At 40.9% G+C, this 14952-nt stretch overlaps 1 protein-coding gene across 8 annotated transcripts in view; it reads right to left on the bottom strand.

The window, feature by feature from the left end:
• Positions 1-14952, bottom strand: part of LOC137346547 (protein CASP-like) — a 734295-nt gene that overhangs the window by 506483 nt on the left and 212860 nt on the right. The gene's annotated exons all lie outside the window — the stretch shown is intronic.

The raw sequence follows: 14952 nt of genomic DNA, 5'->3' as shown, positions 1-14952 counted from the left end.
AATGGTGGATCAAGACAAAGTGCACATATTTTGGGGAGGGTTAAAATACCCCCTCCCCACCCCAAAATCCTCACACATCCTGGCAATTCAATACAATTGTCCACATGATATAAAGTGCACAACTGTTTATGAAAAACATCTGGCATCAGGAGGAACTCACTATCATCGAAGAGGAGCCGTAGTTACTTAAACCACCTGTTTATGTTCTGATCCGTTCATTTGTTCAGTCCAACTATTATCTTACTTGAAATTGAACTGAAACATCGACTTACAGAAGTATTTTAGTTGAACAATGAAAGCACAATCCTGAAGTGTAAACAGTATTAGTTGTACCATATTCAGCACACTTTAGAAAGGATGTGAAGGTCCTTGATAGGGTGCACAGGAAATTTACTAGAATGGCTCCAGGGATGAGGTAATTTAGTTACAAAGATAGGTTGGAGAAGCTGGGGTTGTTCTCCTTGGAGCAAAGGAGGTTTTGAGGGGAGATCTGATCGTGGTGTACAAGATTATGACAGGTTTACATAAGGTAGACAAAGAAAAGAAGCTCCTATTAGCTGATCACTAGGAGGCATAGATTTAAGGTTCTGGGCAAGAGATTCAGGGGGAACATGAGGAAGAACTTTTTTGCACAGCAAGTGGTGACGACCTGGAATTCACTTCCTTCGAGGGTGGTGGAAGTGGAGACGATCAATGATTTCAAAAGGAAATTGGATAGCCACTTGAGAGAAATAAACTTAAAGGGATACAGGGACAAAGCGGAAGTATGGAACTGATGGACTGTTCTACAGAAAACTGGGATGGATAAGATGGGTCAAATGGCCTCCTTCTGTGCCGTAATGACTCCATAATTCTAATTGTTTTAATTTGAGCTAGTAGATTAAGCTCAACACTGGAAAATTGTTCTCCCTACTAGTAATTTTAAGCAAAATTCATCATAATAGGAATCTGCCAGTAAAGCATTCACAACTCCAAATGATGACGACTTCCACAAGTGGATGAAATTGCAATTGTATAAATTGGTTGACTTCCACATTGTGCTCAAATTTATGCCACCAAATGAACCTATTTAAATGTTGTAGTGAATGAAAACCAGTGTTGCAGGGTAAGGGAAGCAAGCTCCAGTCGAAAATGCTGACTGTGGAGACAATTGTTTCCTTTTTACATATCATAAAGAATTGAATTATTAATGATAAAATGCCCCAATTTATACTTCATTACACTTATTATTACTGGCCACTAAGAATCAGGCAAGTAAAACTAAAAGATTAAATACTACTAGCCAGGTGCTATTAAATTTATCCATAATATAAATACATACTTTAAAAAAAGATAGGAATGGGGAAATGGAGCATGAATTGTGCCAAACCGCTGTCTTATATCTAGTAGCAACCATCTCTGAATGAATACAAGGTCACCTACTGCTGGCATCTCAGATGAACAATGCTACCTGGTGCAAAATAACTTTAAAGGAGTCACAGCATCAAAATGCTATATGGTATGATCATTATTCGTTTGTTCTATTCATTTGTCTCAGTTTTCTTAAACAGTGACTGCTAATGACATAATCAGGCTACAAGCCTAAATTAGTCAGTGTGTTTGACACTGCAAAGGAGCTGAATTTTCACAGGGATGATTCAGCATGTTGATTCAGCTCCAGTGCGCTCAGACTCAGTAACTCCTTCAGGCTTCTACCCCAATTATATCATCTCAGTCACTGTTTTTTTTTCTAAATTTAAAATTGATGGAGGTGAATCAAACAAAATAAACAAACTATGTACAATCAATCCAAGCTTGTTCTAAACTTATTATTTGCACAATACTTTCCTAACCATTTAGTTAATTAAATGATTAAATGCCTTTCTACAAAGGCATGCTAGGTGAGAGAGGAGCCTTGATTAAACAGCAAATTAGAATGATGCACTATGGGGTGAGTATGTAGGATGCAATCTCTCAACACTGGTAAGTTCCCAATTTTGGCAGACATTACTCAGAGACAACATACATCGCATAAATAACTGAAGGAGAGCAAGGAAAACTTTTCTGTTGCTCTACCTCTTTCCCATGGGATAACTGGGAGTGATTGTGGCAAAGGTCTGAGAGGACTTACCTACTCACCTTCTTGGTCAGCAAACAGAGATAGGAGAAAAATAAATTACAAAATGTAAAACATTAAACAATTAAATAGTCATTTGCAAAATCAGCCTTTCAACATTTCAGTGTTCCAAGTTTGTCTGAGCTTGCCATTATGATTGAAGAGGAGCTGTTGTTTTTTTTATTTGTTCTTGGGAGATGTATGATGCTGGCAAGGCTGCAAATATTGCCCATCTCTAGTTGATCTAAGAGAACATTGGTAGCCTTGAACAACTGGAGTTCTTGAAGTAATAGTGCTCCTACAATGGTGTTGGGGAGGGAATTCTAGAATACTGACCCAGTGATGATGAAGAGATATCAGTATACGTCTGAATCAGAACAGCGTGCAGCTTGAAGGGGAACTAGAGGCAATAGGGGTTGTCATGATGTTGTATTTATGCAGCACTTTTAATATAATAAAGCATTCCAAGGTGCTTCAGAGAAGCATTATCAAAAAAAATTTGACACCAAGCCACATAAAGAGATGTCAGGGGAGATGACCAAAAACGTGATCAAACAGGCAGCTTTTAAGGAGCGTCTTAAAGGAAGAAAAAGAAAGAGAAAGACAGAGAGGGAATTTCAGAGCTTAAGGCCTTAGGGATTACAGAAATAGGGAGAGCGATTTGAAAACAAGGATGAGAATTTAAAAATCAATGTGTTGCTCAATAGGGAGCCAGTGCATATCAGTGCACAAGAGTGATAGGTGAACGGGACTTGGTGCGAATTAGGACACGGCCACAGAGTTTTGGATGGCATCAAGTTTACAGAGGGTAGAATGTGGGAGATCATTAATAAAAAGCAGAGGAACATCTTGGCCTGGATACAGTTTGTTTGTTCCTTGGCTGTCACTTCCACCAGCAAGAACAGCATGCAATCTAGCAGCAGTTCAATGAAAGAGTGCAGGCAAATGGTCAGTGATTACCTATAATGTTCAACAACCTGAGGGGATAGGAGCTCCCAATATAGGCAAATGCCATGCCCGACAGGTCCCACAAAAAATGAGGAGCACACGTACCTTTGCCATACTCAGATAACAGCAAACCTCTTCCACACTTGCAGTGAGGTACAAGGAACCCGAGTGAATGCAATGACTCAGTCAGTGATATCTATTAATGTAGCTAGCTTCTCTGCTTTTACTGGAGAATGTCCATTAACCCCAAACAGGACTACCAACCTTTGTTATATCTGTTACAACACTACAGCATCAAAAAGAAGAAGCAATGTCCTCTCTGCTGTATGGTTATTAACAGTTAGTTAGTCCATTTTTCTGTCACTGCCACAACTCAACCTTTTACGTCGAACTGTTGCTTCGTTTTGTGCTCCTCAACCAATCTGCAGGCCAGGCTCTCTGAGAAATCTGCTACTAGTAGCCTATCCAAATTAGGACAAGAACCTTCCACATCAAAATTTATTGCGGTCCACCTTGAGCTGCTAGCATAGACAGCCTCACATTTGGTTCTCTCTCAAAAAATCAGGATACAGTAGGAAAACTATTAAAATAAGCTACGCCACAGCAGTGATGCATTTGCTTATCCATTTAAGAATTATAAAATGTACGATACAGACATTTGCCCTCTGGACATGTGAATAATTTGCACATATTCACATTCAGTGACAGAAACCCAGCCTCCAGACTAGAATTATCTACTGATCCTGGTCTGCTCAGTTTTATAATGCATTTGTGCATTTTAAAACTACATTTTCTCCTTTTACTGTCTCATTCTTAACAGCTTGAAACCTTCACTAATTACACTGTCACATTACTTTGATATAGAAAGGACAACTGGCCACAGTGTGGAGCATACTGGTCATATTACTGGCCGAGTAATCCAGCGGCCTGGACCAATGATCCAGAGGCATGATTTCAAATCCCACCATAGCAGTTAATTAAATAGATTTGAAATTGAAAGCCTAATGGCCTCCCTCTGTACCGTAAATGACTCTATGATTCTAGTATCAGTAATGGTGACCATGAAACTACTGGATTGTCGTAAAAACCCACCTGGTTCACTAATGTCCTTTCGGAAAGGAAATCTGCTGCCCTTACGCAGTCTGGCCTATTGGTGACTCCAGGAATGTGACTAAGCTAGCCGAGTCCTAAACAACATAGCAGCCAGATTGGGCCTTGCAGCAGGTGGTGACTGAACCACCAAGAGGGAAAAACTGACTGGACCTCATCCTTATCAATCTATCTGTTGTGGATTCATGTGTCCATGATGTTATTGGGAGGAGAGACCGTGTCGCCTTGTGGAGAGGTTGTATTGTATGGCACTACCACTGTACTAAATGGGATAGACCCGAAAAGTTAACTCGGTTTCTCTCTCCACAGATGCTGCCAGACCTGAATATTTCCAGCATTTCTGCTTTTATTTCAGATTTCCAGCATTCTCAGTATTTTGCTTTTAGATTCAGAACTGATCTAGCAGCTCAAAACTGGGCATCAGAGAGATGCTGTGGGCCATCAGCAGCAGATTGTATTTCACCACAATATGTAATCTCTGATCTGCTGGCTTGATGGTAATCTCTGATCTGGCTGGACACATCCCTCAAGCTACCATTGCCATCAAGCCATCAGATCCACCCTGGTTCAATGAAGAGTGTAGAAGAGCATGCCAAGAGCAGTACCAGGCAAACTTAAAAATGAGGTGCCAACCTGGTGAAGCTACAACACAGAACTATATGCATGCTTAAACAGCAGAAGCTAAGCAATCCCACAACCAATAGGTTAGATCAAAGATCTGCAGTCTTGCCACATCCCATTGTGAATGGTGCTGGACAATTAAGCAACTAACAGGAGTCAGCGGCTCCAGGGACATCCCCATCTTTAATGATGGCACAGCCCAGCACGTCAGTGCAAAGAACAAGGCTGAACACTTGCAACCATATTCAGCCAAAAGTGCTAAATGAATGATCCATCTCAGCCTCCTCCTGAGGTCCCCATCATCAGAGAAGCCAGTTCTCAGCCAATTTGATGCACTCCATGTGATATCAAGAAACAGTTGAGCGCACTGGATACAGCAAAGGCCATGAGCCCCAACAACATCCTGACTGTAGTGAAGAAGACTTGTGTTCCAGAACTAGCAGCGCCACTAGCCAAGCTCCTGAACAGCATTGCTACCCAACAAAATGGAAAATTTCAGTTATGTCCTGTCCACAAAAAATAGAACAAATCAAATCCAGCCAATTAGCACCCCATCAGTCTACTCTCAATGAGCAGCAAAGTGATCGAAGATGTCATTGACAGTGCTATTAAGCAGCACTTACCAATGCACAGCTTGGGTTCCACCAGGACCACTCAGCTCCAGAATACATTGCAGTCTTGGTCCAAACATGGACAGAAGTGCTGAATTCCAAGCTGAGGTGAGAGTAACTGCTCTTGATATCAAGGCAGCATTTGAAAGAGTGTGGTTCTATTCCATCATTCTACTCTACCAAGGAGCCCTTGTAAGATTGAAGTCAATGGGAATCAAGGCAAAACTCGCCACTGGTTGGAGTCATACCTAGCACAAAGGAAGATGGTTGTGATTATTAGATGCCCATCATCTCATCCCCAGGACACTGCTGCAGGGGCTCCTCAGGGGAGTGTCCTGGACGCAACTATCTTCTGTTGCTTCATCAAAGACCTTCCCTCCATCTTAAGGTCAGAAGTGGGGATATTCACTGTTAATTGCAGAGTGTTCAATTCGATTCACACATTCTTCTGTCTTTATGTGAGAAGTTAAGAAATATGAACATCAGTAGACCACATGGCTAGTAGATGTAGTACACTTGGATTTCCAATAAGCATTCGATAAGGTGTCACACAAAAGGTTAATATGCAAGATAAAGGCTCATGGAGTTGGAGGTAATATATTAGCATGGATGGAGGATTGGTTAATAGATAGAAACAGAGAGTTAGGATAAACAGGACATTTTAAAGATGGCAGACTGTAACTAGTGGAGTGCTGCAAGGATCAGTTCTGGGGCCTTAGCTATTTAAAATCTATATCAATGACTTAGGTGAAGAGACTGAGAGTAATGTATCCAAATTTGCTGATGATACAAAGCTAGGTGGGAATGTAAGCTCTGAGGAGGACACAAAGAGCTATAGACAGGTTAGGTGAGTGAGCAACAAAGTGACAGATGAAGTATAATGTGATGAGGTTATTCATTTCGGCATTAAGAACAGAAGAGCAGAATATTTTTTAAAAGATGAGAGACTTGAAATGATGATGTTCAGAGAGACTTGGGTGTACTCATAGAAGGAACACGAAGTTAATATGCAGGTACAGCAAGCAATTAGGAAGGCAAAAGGCATGTTGGCCTGATTGCAAGGGGACTGGATTACCAGAGCAAGTAAGTCTTGCTACATTCATATAGGGCTTTGGTGAGACCATACCTGAAGTACTGCGCGCAATTTTGGTCTGCATATCTAAGGGTGTACTTGCCTTGGAGGCAGTACAGCAAAGGTTCAATAGATTGGTTTCTGGGATCGAAGGGTTTTCCTATGATAAGAGCTTGAGTAAATTGGACCTATAGACTCGAATTTAGGAGAATGAGAGTTTATCTTATTTAAACATAGAAGATTCTGAAGGGGCTTGACATGGTAGACACTGAGAGGTCCAGTGTGATTTGGACAGGTTGAGTGAGTGGGCAAATACATGGCAGATGCAGTATAATGTGGATAAATGAGGTTATCCACTTTGGTGGCAAAAACAGAAAGCCAGATTATCTGAACGGTGATAGATTGGGAAAGGGGGAGGTGCAGTGAGACCTGGGTGTCATTGTGCACCAGTCGCTGAACGTAAGCATGCAGGTGCAGCAGGCAGTTAAGAAGGCAAATGGTATGTTGGCCTTCATAGCAAGAGGATTCGAGCACAGGAGCAAGGATGTCTTGCTGTAATTATACAAGGCCTTGGTGAGACCACATCTGGAATATTGTGTGCAGTTTTGGTCTCCTTATCTGAGGAAGGATGTTCTTGCTATGGAGGGAGTGCAACAAAGGCTCACCAGACTGATTCCTGGGATGGCAGGACTGACGTATGAAGAGAGATTGGGCTGATTAGGCTTGTATTCGCTAGAGTTTAGAAGAATGAGAGGGGATCTCATAGAAACCTACAAAATTCTAACAGGACTGGACAGACTAGATGCAGGAAGGATGTTCCTGATGGCAGGAGAGTCCAGGACCAGGGGTCACAGTCTAAGGATAAGGAGTAAGCCATTTAGGACTGAGATGAGGAGGGATTTCTTCACCCAGAGAGTGGTGAACCTGTGGAATTCTCTCCCACAGAAAGCAGTTGAGGCCAAATCAATAAACAGATTCAAGAAAGAGTTAGATATAGTTCTTAGGGCTAAAGGGATCAAGGAATACGGGTAGAAAGCAGGAACAGGGTACTGAGTTTGGATGATCAGCTATGATCGTATTAAATGGCGGTGCAGGCTCGAAGGGCTGAATGGCCTTCTCCTGCCCCTATGTTTCCCTGGCTGGGAATCTAAAACACAGGGACACAGTCTCAGGATAAGGGACCGATCATTTAGGACTGAGATGAGGAGAAACTTCTTCATTCAAAGGGTTGCGAATCTTTGGAATTCTCTCTCCCCAAAAGGTTGAGGATGTTCCTTCATTGAGTATATTCAAGGCAGAGATAGACAGATTTTTGATTTCTCAGGGAATCAAGGGATGTGGAGCGAGGGTGGGAAAATGGAGTTGAGGCAGACGTTCAGCCATGACAGTACTGAATTTGCCTGACTTCCAGAGAAACATGGGGGATTTGATGTGTCCAATCAGACACATGATGCAAGAGGTACCATCCGACTTGTAGTTGGGCTCTTATTCTGCCACTATGAAAAGGAAGCTTCCTATTCTTGAGGGAAAGTGAAGAACTCATAAATGATTGCACAATGTTTAGTTCCATTCACAACTTCTCAGATGACATAACATGAGAAATAGGAGGAGTAAACCAGAAAGCCAGTAAATGTAGCATACTTGAATTTCCAAAAGGCATTTGATAAGGTGCCACACACAATGTGCTACACCATTGAGTTACATTCTCGAAAAACTCGAATAAATTTGCCAAACACAATTTCCTTTCGTAAAACCATGCTGACTCTGTCTGATCATACCATGATTTTCTAACTGCATTGTTAAGACTTGCTTAATAATAGATGACAGCATTTTCCGGATGACTGATGTCAGGCTGACTGGCCTGCAGTTCTACGTTTTCTCTCTCCCTCCTTTCTTGAATAGCAGTGTTGCATCTGCTAACTTCCACTCTGCTGGTACCATTCCAGAATCTAGGCAATTTTTTCAAAATCATAACTAATAAATCTTTGCGACTACCTCTTTTAGAACCTAGATTGTAGAACATCAGTCCTGGGAATTTGTCAGCTTTTAGTCCCTTACGTTTCTCTTATACTTCTTCGCTCAGATATTAATTACTTTAAGCTCCTCCCTCTTATTAGCCCGATGATTACCCTTTATTTCTGGTATATAATTTGCGTTTTCTCCCGTGAAGACAGACACAAAATAGTTGTTCAAGGTCTTTGCCATTTCCTTTTCCCTATGATAAGTTCTGCTGTCTCTGCCTCTAAGGAACCAACGATTACTTCAGCTACTCCTCTCCTTTTTACATACTTGTACAAGTTCTGACAATCCATTTTTATACTTCTGGCTAGTCAGTCTCTCATTCTAACATTTCCCTTTTTATCAACTTTTTGCTGACCCTTTGCCTGTTTCTAAAACTCTTCCATTCTTCAGGCTGACTACTATTGCTCACTGCATTATAAGCCTTTCTTTTAATCTAATACTATCCTTAACTATCAGAGTAAGCCACGGATGAATCTTTCTTGCTGAGATTTTGTTTTTTAATGGAATGCATTTTTCCTGAAAATTTTGAATTTCTGTAAATGTTTCCCACAATGTACTTACCACCATATCTTTCAGTCTATTTATCCAATCAACCTTAGTCAGCTCTACATTTATATCTATGTAATTGGATTTGTTTAAGATTCTTGTTTTGGACTTGAATATGTCACTCTCAACCTCAAAACAATTATATTATGATCACTTTTTCCCAGAGGCTCTTTTACTATGAGATTACTAATTAAACCTGCCTCATTGCACAATACTAGATCTAAAATATTTTTGTCCCTAGTTGGTTCCACAACATATTGTTCTAGGAAGCTGTTGTGAAAACATTCGACAAATTCCTCAGTCTCCTGCAGTGTTCCAAAGAAGCTCAACAAAAGCTCAAGCAACAGCACCTCATCCTTCCGGAGTCAACAATGATTAAACACTTCAAAACCATAATCTCTGCTCCAATTTTGTTCCCTTTTTCTTTCCAGGTTTTAGTCTCATTTTTGCCTTGTTTTTGCTTTTGGATGGCAGCTGTTCTTACTGCTATTCACACTTCCTCTAGACACGTCTTTTGTTTCTTTGCTTGTCCAATTACCCTGTATGGGTGGAGATAAGAAACACCAAGATGCAGGAAACATTGGTGGGGGTTGTATATAGATCCCCAAACAGCAGTGGTGATGTAGAGAATGGCATTAAACAAGAAATTAGAGACGCATGCAATAAGGGTGCAACTGTAATTATGGGTGATATTAATCTACATATAGATCGGGCAAACCAAATTAGCAATAATACGGTAGAGGATGAATTCCTGGACAGCGTACGGGATTTTTTTTGGACTAATATGTTGAGGAACCAACTAGACAACAGGTCATCCTAGACTGGGTATTGTGTAATGAGTAAGGATTAGTCAACAATCTTGGGGTCCCTTGGGGAAGAGCGACCATAACATGATAGAATTCTTCATTAAGAGGGAGAGTGAGAGAGTTCATTCCGAGACTAGGGTCCAGAATCTAAATAAAGGAAACTATGAAGGTATGAGGAGCGAGTTGACTGTGATAGATTTGGGAACGTTACTTAAAGGGTTGACAGTGGATAGGCAATGGCTAACATTTAAAGAACGCATGGATGAATTACAACAATTGTTCATTCCCGTTTGGCACAAAAATAAAACAGGAAGGGCGGCTCAACCGTGGCTTACAAAAGAAATTAAGTATAGTATTAGATGATAGGAGGAGAAATATAAAATATAGAACAAGCAGCAAACCTGAGGATTGAGAGCAGTTTAGAATTCAGCAAAGGAGGACAAAAGGATTGATTAAGAAGGGGAAAATACAGTATAAAAGCTTGCAGAAAACATAAAAACTGACTGTAAAAGTTATGTGAAGAGAAAAAGATTAGTGAAGACAAATGTGGGTCCCTTACAGTCTGCAACGGGGGAATTTATAATGGGGAACAAAGAAATGGCAGACCAAGTAAATACATACTTTGGTTCTGTCTTCACAAAGGAGGACTCAACTTACCTCCCAGAAATGTGGGGGAACATAGAGTCTAGTGAGAAGGAGGAACTGTATGAAATCAGTATTAGTAGGGAAATGATGTTCAGGAAATTGATGGGACTGAAGGTCGATAAATCCCCAGGGCCTAATATTCTACATGCCAGAGTTCTTAAGGAAGTGGCCCTAGAAATAGTAGATGCATTGCTGGACATTTTTCAAAATTCTATAGACTCTGGAACAGTTCCAACGAATTGGAGGGTAGCTAATGTAACCCTGCTATTTAAAAAAGGAGGTGGAGAGAAAACAGGGAATTATCGACCAGTTAGCCTGACATCAGTAGTGGGGAAAATGCTGGAGTCCATTATAAAAGATGTAATAGCAGAGCACTTGGAAAACAACGACAGGATCGGACAAAGTCAACATGGATTTACGAAAGGGAAATCATGCTTGACAAATAGAGTCATAGAGTCGTACAGCATAGAAACAGGCCCTTCGGCCCACTGCGTCCATGCCGACCATAACGCCTATCTATACTAATTCCATCTGCCTGCATTAATTCCATATCCCTCTATGCCTTGCTCATTCAAGTACCTGTCCAGATGCCTCTTAAATGTTGCTACTGTTCCTGCCTCCACCACCACCTCAGGCAGCTCATTCCAGATACCCACTATTCTTTGTGTGAACAATTTACCCTTTGATCCCCTTTAAACCGCCTCCCTCTCACCTTAAATCTATGCCCTCTAATTTCAGTCACCCCTATCAAGGGAAACAGACTCTGGCTATCTACCCTAACTATGCCTCTCATCATTTTATATACCTCTATCATGTCCCCTCTCAGCCGCCTCAGACCCAGCTTATCCAATCTCTCTTTATAACTCAAGCCCTCCAAACCAGACAACATTCTTGTGAATCTTTTCTTACCCTCTCTAGCTTAATCACATCTTTCCTGCAGTGCGGCGACCAGAACTGCACACAGTACTCAAGTGCGGCCAAACCAACGTTATGTACAACTGTAACATGACGTCCCAACTCTTGTACTCAATGAAGGCAAGCATGCCATACGCTTTCTTCACCACCCTGTCTACCTGCATTGCCACTTTCAGCAAACTATGTACTTGCATCCCAAGGTCTCTCTGCTCAACAACACTCCCCAGGGCCCTGCCATTCACTGTATATGTCCTGCCCTGGTTTAACTTCCCAAAATGCATTACTTCGCACTTGTCTGCGTTAAATTCCATTTGCCAACTCCTTGCCCACTTTCCCAGTTGATCTATATCCTGTTGTAACCTTAGACAATCTTCTTCACTGTCCATTATACCACTAATTTTGATGTCATCTGCAACTTACTAATCATGCCCCCCTACATTCACATCCAAGTCATTAATATATATGACAAACAACAGAGTACCCAGCACAGATCCCTGCGGCACACCACTGGTCACCGGCCTCCAATCTGAAAAATAATCCTCCACTACCACCCTCTGCCTCCCATCACTAAGCCAATTTTGTATCCAATTGGCTAGCTCACCCTGGATCCCATGTGTTCGAAATCTACCGGAATTTGTTGAGGATGTAACTAGTAGAATAGATAAGGGAGAACTGGTGGATGTGGTGTATTTGAACTTTCAGAAGGCTTTCAATAAGGCCCCATATAAGAGATTAGCATGCAAAATTAAAGCGCATGGGATTGGGGGTAAAATACTGACATGGATAGAGAACTGGTTGGCAGACAGGGAACAAAGAGTAGGAATAAACAGGTCTTTTTTCCGAGTGGCAGGCAGTGACTAGTGGGGTACTGCAGGGATCAGTGCTAGGACCCCAGCTATTCACAATATATATCAATGATATAGATGAGGGAATTAAATGTAATATATCCAAGTTTGCAGATGACACAAAGCTGGGTGGGAGTGTGAGCTGTGAGGAGGATGCAGAGAAGCTCCAGTGTGATTTGGACAGGTTGAGTGAGTGGCAAATACATGGCAGATGCAGTATAATGTGGATAAATATGAGGTTATCCACTTTGGTGGCAAAAACAGAAAGGCAGATTATCTGAACGGCGATAGATTGGGAAAGGGGGTGCGAGGGGGGGCGAGACCTGGGTGTCCTTGTGCACCAGTCGCTGAAAGTAAGCATGCAGGTGCAGCAGGCAGTTAAGAAGGCAAATGGTATGTTGGCCTTCATAGCAAGAGGATTCAAGTACAGGAGCAAGGATGTCTTGCTGTAATTATACAAGGCCTTGGTGAGACCACATCTGGAGTATTGTGTGCAGTTTTGGTCTCCTTATCTGAGGAAGGATGTTCTTGCTATGGAGAGAGTGCAGCAAAGGCTCACCAGACTGATTCCTGGGATGGCAGGACTGACGTATGAAGAGAGATTGGGTCGATTAGGCTTGTGTTCGCTAGAGTTTAGAAGAATGAGGGGGAATCTCATAGAAACCTACAAAATTCTAACAGGACTGGACAAACTAGATGCAGGAAGGATGTTCCCGATGGCAGGGGAGTCCAAGACCAGGGGTCACAGTCTAAGGATAAGGGGTAAGCCATTTAGGACTGAGATGAGGAGAGATTTCTTCACCCAGAGAGTGGTGAACCTGTGAAATTCTCTACCAAAGAAAGCAGTTGAGGCCAAATCATTAAATATATTCAAGAAAGAGTTAGATATAGTTCACTCAAGGGAAACAGGGAGAATGCGGGAACAGGTTACAGAATTTGGATGATCAGCCATGATCGTATTGAATGGTGGAGCAGGCTCCAAAGGCCAAATCGCCTATTCCTGCTCCTATTTTTCTATGTTTCTATTACCACTCCCTTTGGCCCCGCACCACCAACTCTTTTGTTATTTAATCTCCCCTGTCTTCCATCCTATCACAGATTTTTCCTCTTGTTCTTTTTTCATCCTCCCCCATTTCACTTGCTTACAACCTATCACATTTATGGCTTTTCCCAGTTCTGATGAAAGGTCATCCACCTGAAACATTAACTCAATTTCTTTCTCCACAGATGCTGCCAGACCTGCTGAGCGTTTCCAGCATTTTCTGTTTTTATGTCAGATTTAAAGCATCTGCAGTATTTTTTTGTATCAGTTAAAATTTATTCTTCATCCTCATTTGGCATGTTTTTGAAGTGGCAATTATCCAACTGTAATGGCAAGCAACTCAAATGACCCATCAAGAAAAGTTAAATGACTACTTACATCAGTCCTCAAAACAGATGTTTAAAAACAGTTTGGGTATAAAATATATTTGAAGTTTTGTGTGATACAATTAATATTAATAAAAATCAAGCAATTGCAATATCTAATGTTATCATGCACAAATTATTAGGTCTTTTCTTGTAAATAAATTTTGTATTCCAGTTCTCTGCTGTTCATTCTCAATTTACAAATGATTTAAGAGCTCTTCAAGTAGAACACTAAATTTAATCTAAAAGCCAGGTGAACCCGTGCTTCAGATGGGTTTTCATTTCTGCCTTTCTTTATTTTTCCCACTTCAGCCTCCAAACACAGGCTGTTCTGTAACAACACAGTATGAGACACAAATTATAAAGGCAGTGTTGCCAAGAAAGTCAAAGGACTTACTATATGAACATATGAGCACGTAGAAAGCAGCTAATGTGTAACAAATCCCAGCACTCTTGGTGAGAAATCTATTTTATACATAAACATTGTTTTCATTATGTGCTGAAGGGAGACAATGGGATTGCCTTTTGTTTCTATAAAGGAAATTTATATCCAAGGTACAGCAATAACCATAGATGCTAGGAAACAAGAATATCTGTCTTTTTCTTTACTAAATATGGTCCAAATATGATCATTTCTCCTGCTATTGATGGTAATTAATACCAGTATGATTTTCAACAGAGCAGTTCTTCTGAAGCAAATCTATAGAGTGTTTAGCAAAGTCTATGTGTGGATTAGCTGCAAATATATCAAACAGGACATCCAAAAAAAAAGGAACACAAAACCAACCTGAATTTCATGGAATGACCCAAAAAGTGTACTTATCCAACTGGTTAGGGTGAAGTTACTTTCAGCCTCCAGTGAAAAGACAGTAATTCAACATCTAACATGCAACATAAATGCACTTGTCCCTGCATCTCCAATTTCTCATTAATAACAAAAGTTGGGGATAACTGAACATTGTGCTGCTTGGCAAACACAAGCCAGGGATCTGTTCTGTGGTGCCTATTATTTAAGGGACTTGTGAATGATATGGAACAGGATGCCTGAAGTATAACATTCTTAAATTTATTGTCAACAGCTATGTGGGCAGGCCATGAGTGCAAAGCAGATTGAATGTTTTCATAAAAACGTGGATCAATTATGTGAAAAGGTTGATTTATAGCAGATGGATTTTAAACCTGTGAATAACATAGAAGAATTTCCATTGGCAAAGGCAGAAAAGAAAAAAAAATTGAGAGCAATTATTGATTAGACTCGATGCATCTGGTTATTGTAAACTAGCCATAAATAAGGCAAATTAGGATCTGA

Source organism: Heterodontus francisci, chromosome 30 (assembly GCF_036365525.1).
Source record: "Heterodontus francisci isolate sHetFra1 chromosome 30, sHetFra1.hap1, whole genome shotgun sequence".
In the NCBI taxonomy this organism is placed as follows: domain Eukaryota; kingdom Metazoa; phylum Chordata; class Chondrichthyes; order Heterodontiformes; family Heterodontidae; genus Heterodontus; species Heterodontus francisci.
Note: the sequence above shows the minus strand (reverse complement) of the source record. Positions and strands in the feature narration are given on the sequence as shown.